This window comes from Camelus dromedarius, chromosome X (assembly GCF_036321535.1).
Source record: "Camelus dromedarius isolate mCamDro1 chromosome X, mCamDro1.pat, whole genome shotgun sequence".
In the NCBI taxonomy this organism is placed as follows: Eukaryota; Metazoa; Chordata; class Mammalia; order Artiodactyla; family Camelidae; genus Camelus; species Camelus dromedarius.
In genome coordinates this window covers 65,897,801-65,907,125 of record NC_087472.1, presented here as the reverse complement: position 1 = coordinate 65,907,125, position 9,325 = coordinate 65,897,801, and the positions used below count along the sequence as shown (strand labels likewise).

General features: G+C 35.2%; 1 non-coding gene across 1 annotated transcript; it reads left to right on the top strand.

Annotated features, from left to right (window-relative positions):
• The first annotated feature begins 1,711 nt into the window (after window positions 1-1,711).
• LOC116151060 (U6 spliceosomal RNA) lies at window positions 1,712-1,814 on the top strand. The gene has a single exon (XR_004134852.1). It is a non-coding gene; the product is annotated as a U6 spliceosomal RNA (small nuclear RNA).
• The last annotated feature ends 7,511 nt before the right edge of the window (window positions 1,815-9,325 follow it).

The window sequence follows — 9,325 nt, the reverse complement described above, 5'->3', positions numbered from 1 at the left end:
AAAGAAGACATACAGATGGCCAATAGGTATAGGTACATAAAAAGATGTTCAATATCACTAATTATTAGGGAAACACAAATCAAAACAACATATCACCTCACACTCATTAGAATGGCTATTGTCAAAAAGGCAAGGAATAACAAGTATTGGAAAGAATGTATAGAAAAAGGAATTCTTATGCACTGCAGGTTAGAATGTAAATTGATGCAGCCACTATGGAAAACTTTATGATTCTTCAAAAAATTAAGAACCGAAATACCATACTATCCAGCTATTCCACTTCTGGTTATTCATCTAAAAATGCAAAAATACTAATATGGAAAGACATATGCACCCCTATGTTTATTGTAGCATAATTTACCATAGCTAGAGAGAGAGAGAGAGGGAGAGAGAGAGGGAGAATATACAGAATGGAATACTACTCAGCTATAAAAAGATGAAATCTTACCATTAGCGATAACATAGATGAAGCTTAAGGGTTTTATGCTAAGTTAAATAAGTCAGGTGGAGAAGACAAATACTGTTATGATTTCATGCATATGTGGAAAAAAAAAGAAAAATGAACAGAAAACAAAGCAAACAGATAGATACAGAAAACAGAGTAATGTGGACAGGGAGCATGTATACAGGCCCCTTGCATCAGACTCCAATACAGCTCAGCACAGCACTGGTTTGATCGCTAAGTTGTTAATAAAATGGGTCAGGGAAATAAGGCAGGGCTGTTTCCTGAAAGAAGCAGGGGACAAGGAGGGCTGAGAAATCAGGCTCTGCCTATGGAGAGAGAGCTAAGCAGATGCCCCACCCTTCCAAAAGAAAGTCAGGCTCAAGAAGAAACACGAGGCAAATCTGGCATCATGTGTTACTTAATTGAATGCATATATTCCCTTCAATTCACAACCTCCCACCCCCACTGCCACCCCGGTTAGACTCTATCCCATAGATTTTAAGGAATAAAATGATTTAACTGACTGCTTCCTGTAGCCTGCATGGGAGAAGGGATGTCCAGGGAACCTCACCTGTGTGAAGATGACACTGAGGGAGGTGAGGGAAGCTGCACCTTGAACCCCCCAATTCACCATTTCTTACTTTTAATTTTTAACTATAACTTTCAAATCCGTTTCTATATACATTTTTAAATTGTCTTTAAATGCATTAAAGGAATATATCATCCAAGCTTTTTTTTAATTTTTTTTTTTGGCAGGAGGAGGTAATTAGATTTTATTTATTTATTTATTTTTAGAGGAGGCACCAGGGATTGAACCCAGGACCTTGTGCTTGCTAAGCATGCACTCTACCGCTTGAGCTATACCCTCCCCTACACATCCAAGCTTTTAAAACCAATTATTTTTTGTTTTTTTCTGAAACTCAAATTAAAAAGTACCTTAGAATGGATATAAACAAAAACACAATATAACAAAACTTGTGAGATACAGAGAATGTACTGCTAAGAGGGAAATTTATAGCTGTAAATGCATACATTAAAAAAGAAGAAACATTTCAAATAAATAACTTGACTTTACACCTTATAAAACTAAAAAAGAAGAGCAAATTAAATTCAAAGTTAGCAGAAAGGAAGAAATAATGATAAGAACAGAGACAAATGAAATAAAGATTATTAAAAATTAGAGAAAATCAACCAAACTAAAGTTGTTTTTTTGTAAAAATCATATTCAACAAACCTTTAAGCTAAACTGATTAAAAACTTGACAGAGTGCTCACTTCAGCTGCACATATACTAAAATTGGAATGATATGGGATTAGCATGGCCCCTGTGAGAGGATAACATGCAAATTTGTGAATCATTCCATATTTTTGCTATGAGAGTAGAGTTTTAATGTTCTCACCATAACAACAGCAGCAACAAAATGGTAACTGTGTGAGGCAAAGGATGTGTTAACTTACTGTGGTAAACATTTCACAATATATACATGTATCACATCATCACATTGTATGTTTTAAACTTACACCATGTTATATGTCAATTATATCTCAATAAAGCTGGAAAAAATGCCCCCCAACACCCTAAAGGTCATATAAATGTATAATTTAATGTACATTATCCACTTTATTTACAGGTTGCTTTTGATACTAAAGGAATGTATTTCTGCCTCAAAAATTAAAAAAAAGAGAAAAGTCTCAAATTACTACAATCATAAGTGAAATTGTGATGTTACTACTGAACTTACAGAAACAAAAAAGAGCATGAGAGAAAATCATGAACAACTACATGCCAACAAATTAGATACATGACATAGACAAATTTCTAGAAATATACAAACTTCCAAAAATGACTCAGGAAGAAATAAAAAATTTGAACAGACTTTTTACAAGTAAAGACACTGATTCACTAATCAAAAATTTCCAACAACAATAAAAAAACCAGGACCACATAGCTTCAATGCACTAAACACTTAAAGAAGAATTAACAACAATCCTTCTCAAACTCTTCCAAAAAAATAGAAGAGAAGATTTCCTAACTCATTCTATGTGGTCACCATTACCCTGATACCAAAGCCAGACCAAGACATCACAAGAAAACAAAACTACAGATCAATATGTTTTATGAATCAGATGCAAAAATCCTCAACATTATATTAGCCAACTGAATGCAGCAGCATATTAAGAAAATTATATACAATGACCAAGTGAGATTTACCCTAGGAAAGCACCGGAGGTTCAACACCTGAAAATCAATCAATGTTATATACTACATTAATTAAATTAAGGAAAAAATAAAACATAATCATCTGCATTTCAACACTATGTAGAAAAAAAGTACTCTGACATAATCTAACACTCTTTCATCATAAAAGCACTCAACAAACTAGGAACAGAAGGGAATGTCTTAAACATGATAAAGGTCATTTGTAAAACAAAATAAAACAATAACAAATTCAATGGAGAAAGCCTGAAAGGTTTCCCCCTAAGATCAGGAACAGTACAAGGATGCTGGCTTTCACTACTTCGATTCAACATTATACGTTCTAAACAAAAATAAATAAATAAATGCATGCATGCATGCATCCAAATTGGAAAAGAATAAGTAAAATTATCTCTATTCAGAAATGACATGATCTTACATATACAAAATCATAAGGAATATAGAAAATAAGCTATTAGAGCTGATACAACATAATAAACAAATTCAGCTCTGTCTTGCACTCATTAAGCTGTGGTCATTGAGCACAGCACCATGTACTTTAAATTTGAGAGGGGGAGTAGAACAAAAAAATACCAGCACATTCTATTTCTCTGTGTTTCCTTCTCTTTGTTGAGGAAAAGGATGGGAATGAAGAGGAAGATACAGGGAAGACTAAAAGAAATGAAAAAAACCTACATCCTGACTGGTTGTATTACTACAAACCAACTATTATTTCTTGTTTATTTCCCTAAGCAAGTAACAGCAAAGCCCTGAAAACCAAAGGGACTGTGGTCTTGTTTTCAGAGGCAGCAAGGAATGGGTGGTCTGGGGAGAGAGAATCATACTTCATAGCCAGGCTTATGGAGATGATGTCAGCAATACAAGGAGAGGCAAAGCAGCTGAGGTCCTGTGACCTGCTGTAAAAAATGACAGGACAGCTTAGAAACTTACTGAATGTTGTAGGGCACAGTACTAAGATTGAACGTCTCATACACAGTGAAGACTTTATAGAGAGGGTTCCTGAAGTCTGGTTTCCTCTGAACCAAGAAAGGCCACACCGAATGGTTTTTCTCAGAGACTCTGTCAGAAAAGAAAAACAAGCCAAAAATTAAAAGCAGCAAGCAAGTATTCTCAATAGTCCTGTCAAACTTGATAATCAGCCAAATTTTATTAACAAGTAACCTAATTCAAAAGAGAGGGATAGAATATGGTAGAAGGATAATGGAAGTAAGTGGCCAATGAGCATTGATAGCATAACAAATTATCTGGGCTTTAACTTATCCATGTTTTAAATGAATAAGTTAGAAAGAGTTCTACATTGACAGCAGGAGATGCTAAACCCAGTCTCTGCCTTAGAGTGGCTATGTAATCTTAGGAATGCCCGTGGCTCTTTCTGGGCCTGTCTATTCTATGAACTAACGATCTTTCCAGTTTTAAAAAGTCTGGAATTGCTTTTAAAAATCTGGTAAGTTAACAGACAGCCTAGAGGGTGAATGTCTGGCTTTTCTATATTTTATTTTATTTCAAGCCAGCTTCTCCTCCTCTCAGAGGAAGACATTGTATAAGATAGTGAAAGACAATTGGCAATTTATATTAGCAAATATTTGTGAGTAATCCTAGGTGAGCAGCACAGACTGTGATATTTATATTGCAAGACTGATTTTTTTCTTATACTTTAGTTGAGACCTTGGGAAGCCTGATCACCTAGCAAGAAAGCCTCTTAGTTAATACTCCAAAAAGCTTGGGATCAATTGTCCTCAATGAGAGTGCTGTGTAACCATGTGTGGGAAAGTCATTGGCACATTCAGTGTCAAAGAAAATTCAAAGAGAAACAGTATGGGTTGTAGGACCTAAAATTATAGCCTTGTAAATTTTATAGCCCTCAGACCATTTCAATGAGACCAAAGTCCTTGTATATCCACCTTTCTCATTTGTTTGTTGAAAAAAAACAAAAACTTTCACAGGTTAGATAGCTAATATTTGTTGAGTATTCACTATGTGTTAAACACTTGTCCAGACTACCTAAAATAACTCATTACATTTTCATAATAAAACCCTGTGAGATATTTTATCCCCAAAATAATACTGAGAAAATGAGAGAAAAACTAATTTTCAGAAATTCACATAGCTAATGAGTGACAGAGCCAAAGTCTGAACCCAGGTCTCTGATTCTAGATTGCATGATTTTCCTTTCATAAATGAATGATATTTCTGCTTGTTTTAAATAATCACTATTTTAATGTATGTTAAAAATTTCAACTTTCATACATGGAGATTCAGATTTGTGTGGGGAATGGGTGTAGGACATATTAGCCTCATTTTAAGAGGGCACAACAAAGACTACGGAAAAATATCTTAGATTTTAATGCTTAGAAAAGCAGGTCATAGACAGACTGAATGTATCTCAAAGCATTTGGGAAGAGGGTAAGAAAGGTCTGGTTCCAAAATACAAGAGAAATGTGCATATAAGCTATCTAGTAAGTACAAATATTAAAGTAGCAAGATTCATCATTGTTCTCTGTGCTGACAAGAAAACAGAATCAGAAATGTGATGCTATCCAGGATACATCAAAAAGGGGCCTGAGGCCTTGAGCTAACTGCTACTTAACCAACAGTTGTGAAACAAGAGTGGGTTGTGAGATACTTACCTATTCTTTTTCTCTGACTCCAAAATAAGAATACTGTTGACAGCAACTTTATCTTGTCAACCTCAAAAAATATTTGTGTTTTATATATTGTGAGAATGTTGAAGTTTAAGTTTAGTGCAAATTCAACTGCCTACAGGAGCTGGGAGGATAACATTAGAAGTGCACTGAGGATAAACTATAGAGAGTGGTGAGAACTGTGGCAAACAAGAGTGTTTGCCTCATTTTAATGGAGCAGCTGTTTTCAGCTGTAGCTGATTACTGCCATAAGAAAATGCAGTTCCAATGTGGCCAGAGCTCCTGATCTTGCAGAGTATCTTGGCACAATGGCTTTTCTATTTAGGAAAATAATCATGAAATAATTAAATTTTTAAGTGAAATGTCATAATATTTAAATGCTGACAACGAATTCCATTTTTAAAAATGCTCCACAGACTAAACAACACATGCCTGTTGAGCAAGAACTGGCCTATGAACTGCTACTTTGTGATCTTTGACATAAGTGATAAAGGACTGTAGATAATGACTACTCACATCTACACAGTAACTTGTTCTTTACAGAGTCTTGCACATCTACTGTTTTATTGATTCCTCATGATTGTCCTGAAAAGTAGGTATTATCCCTATTTTACAGAAAAAGAATCTGAGGTTTTGAGGAATCTCCATGCAAACATTGCTTCAAAACTTTATGCTTCAAAAGTTATTTTTTACCGTTGGCATCTCCTCCCTCTCCTGAACTGCTGTCCCAAATTCAAGGTGGTTGGTAAATTCCTTTTACATGAATCCCCTCTCCCTATTCAATATTTTTGCACAAACTGAATTCACCTCTGATCTTCCCGATCCTTCTGGCAGTTTCCAAGGAAGTTCCCAAACTGGCAGAAGAAAACATGGTCATGAATCTCCAGCAGGACATTTTCATTAAACTCAAAGGCACAAGGAAATTGTTCCATTAATTGCCAGATACACTCTAGGAACTGTGTGAAGATAGGGGATACTTCTTTAGAGTCCCCATCCAGGTGGCCACACCTAAGAGATGCAAATGAAGGTAAAGAAAGATAATGATTAACATCAGGGATTACACTGTTTGGAATAGGCTATAGCAAGGTCACCTTTTGTCTCTGCTTGCATTGGCAAAGAAACACCTAACACCAAAATGCCACCAGAATCTCAAAGTTCATTAATCCGAGTGGACCTCTCAGCCACCAGCAGTCTTCACTATTATCCAGATAATAAGCCCTCTGGTCATCTATCCTATTTCCTTTTACACCCTCTTTACAGTAGAACTTCCAGCAATAATGGAAATGTTCCATATCTGTGCTGTCCAATATGGTAGTCACTAACTACTAAGCATTTGAAATGTATCTAGTGTGACTAATGAACTAAATTTTTCATTGTAATTTTAATCAATTTAAATATAAACAACCACATTTAGCTTTATGTGAGCAAGGACTATATCTACATTGTTTATGGGACAATGCCTGGCATGAAATGGATATTTAATATTTATTTATTAAGTGAATGAACAAACTGCATCCCAGACTGTTTAATGTTATCTCTCCCGTGATGCCCTCTTTACCAGCTCTGCCATCCACCAGAAATTCTATTCCACTGGAAACAAATATGGCATCCTTAGCTTCTACACTGAATAGTCTACCTTTTGATTTACTGATATCTGCCTCACCAAGGACACAACTTCTTCTTGGGGTCCAAATCAAACAAAGAATGCTCGTCATCCCACTTTCCATGTGTCATAATCCTAAAACAGGGTAGAGGTGGGATCAACTTTCTCCTTGCTCCTGCTACGTTTTACTACTCCTTTCACTGTCTTAAAAACACTTCCATTATGAGTCATGCTGTTGTTCCCCTTCCTCAGTTTTGCCTTCTACAATCTTTGAGTCACTTCTCCACATTTTCTGAAGAATCTGACTCCTGTTATAAGTACTTATCTTTGGCGTTGACACAAATGTCCTACACTGGCTTAGCATATTCCTTAACTAACTCAAATCCAATTATCTTCACTGATCTTTAGCTCTACTCCACATTAGTCTCCTGCATCCATGGCTGGTTCTTGATGTTACCTAGAGGTTCTTACTCTACACTGAAACCTTAATCTCAATATCCTACTCTAATCACCATATATTATATTTCCAAAGGCTATTCATCTTACTTCCTCCAGCCTTCATGTCTGGATGTCTCAACTTGCCAGATTCCTACTAACTTCCCTTTCTTCCTTATCCATCTTCTATTATATGGTCTGCCCCATCAACTATTCTTTCCCCATCTTCTTCAACTTTCTGGTCTTTCTTGTCATTATTTTCCTTCAAAATCCAACCATAGATGAGCCTAAAAAGCTATGTTCTCTGCTCCCACATCCTGACTGATGAATGCTACTTGAGAAAATTATAAACCTATGCAAATTGCCACCACTGTCTTCATACTCATGTGGGACTTCATTGCTCCCAAATAATCTTTAAGTATATCCTTAACCCACTTTTCCCATTAACCTCTACAGCTCTTGAAAATTTTAAGCTATCTTATCAAACCCTAACCCATTTCACACTGATTTCTACAGTGTCACTAAAAAAGATCAAGGTCATCAAGTAAAAATGTGCCTTTGGTACCAGCTCAGTGTCTGATATAATATACAGCATATTGTTAGTTACTTGGTAAGTATTTGTTATTGTTCTCATAACATAGGTAAAATCACAGTGAAGCTGTTTGTCTTACAGCAGACATTAGATCACTACATAAATCTAAGTCCTTGCATCCACCTCTTATGGAAGAACAGATATCTGCACCTGCCTTTCTTCTTATAAAAGGTTAAAAGATGCACTGTCTTAGATATTCCTGCTGCCTAAATACCCTCCTTATCCCACTGCTCTGTCTAGCAAACTCCTATTCATTCCCTAAAATTTATCTTTAAATACTACCTATTACTGGAAGCCTATCCTGACTTCTTCAAACACAGTTAAGCATTTTTTCCTCTGTGGCTAATGATGCCTGTTCTCTGAAATATTTAACAATTTGATATAATCACCTGCACACTTTGAAGGCAGATATAATATTCTAGTCTTACTATTCCTTCCTGCACAAGAACATATTGGGGTTTGATAAACCTCATCCTAATGAACTCTCATTAGCCTCTACCTTTAAAATAAGGCTATTTTTACCTTTGGGAGAATTTGTGGCCCATGGATATCCATTATTTCTCCATCAGGATCTTTATTTTTATACAATAAGAAAACTGTATTAGGAAAATCATAAAATTAATTAGCCATAACTGTAAAAATATCAAAACACTTTGCTGAAATGGACTTTGTACAAATTTGGGTTGAATTGATCATAAACTTAATTTACCAAATGATAACTAAGTAACTTGGATTTCATCTAAAGGCCTATACAATGTTCCTTCAAATTTCAAAGCTCTCAAGAGCATTTATTCTGGATTTGTAACCAGTGTCATATTTCTTTTGGCTTTTACATGATGTGTGATAAGCTATTTTAGTCATAACTAATTCAATACTTATGAATATGATGTTAAAATCAATCTATGGAAAAACGGGAATCCAAAGGTAGTATTTGGGTTTGAACCAAGAACAAATTTTGGTATAAAATCATTTTCAATAATTTTAAAAAATAAAGTATTTCCCCCAAAAGGGGATAAACTCCTGTGAATTCTGTTTCTTAGAAAGATAAAGAAGCCTTGGATTTAGCACCAGAAAATATTTATGAGTCTGGCATCCAAACAACTGAAATATTGGACATGAGGAGCCTATCAGTCTATTTTTCATTCATCCATCCAACTTCACAAACTTTTTTGAGTCTTTCCTGCCCCTTAGAGCAGCCTATTATATACAACTTATCTTTTGACAGGTAAGAAACTATGTTCAATGTACAACAGAAAAATATATAGGCTATAAATTCCTAGTTTAGCAGAAAGAAGCTAAATTGAAAAACAGCTACTTTTGTAGATTTGGAGCTCCTTCTTATAGAAAACAAATTGGTTGAGAGTTATTTTTTATTCATTCACAATCTGCTA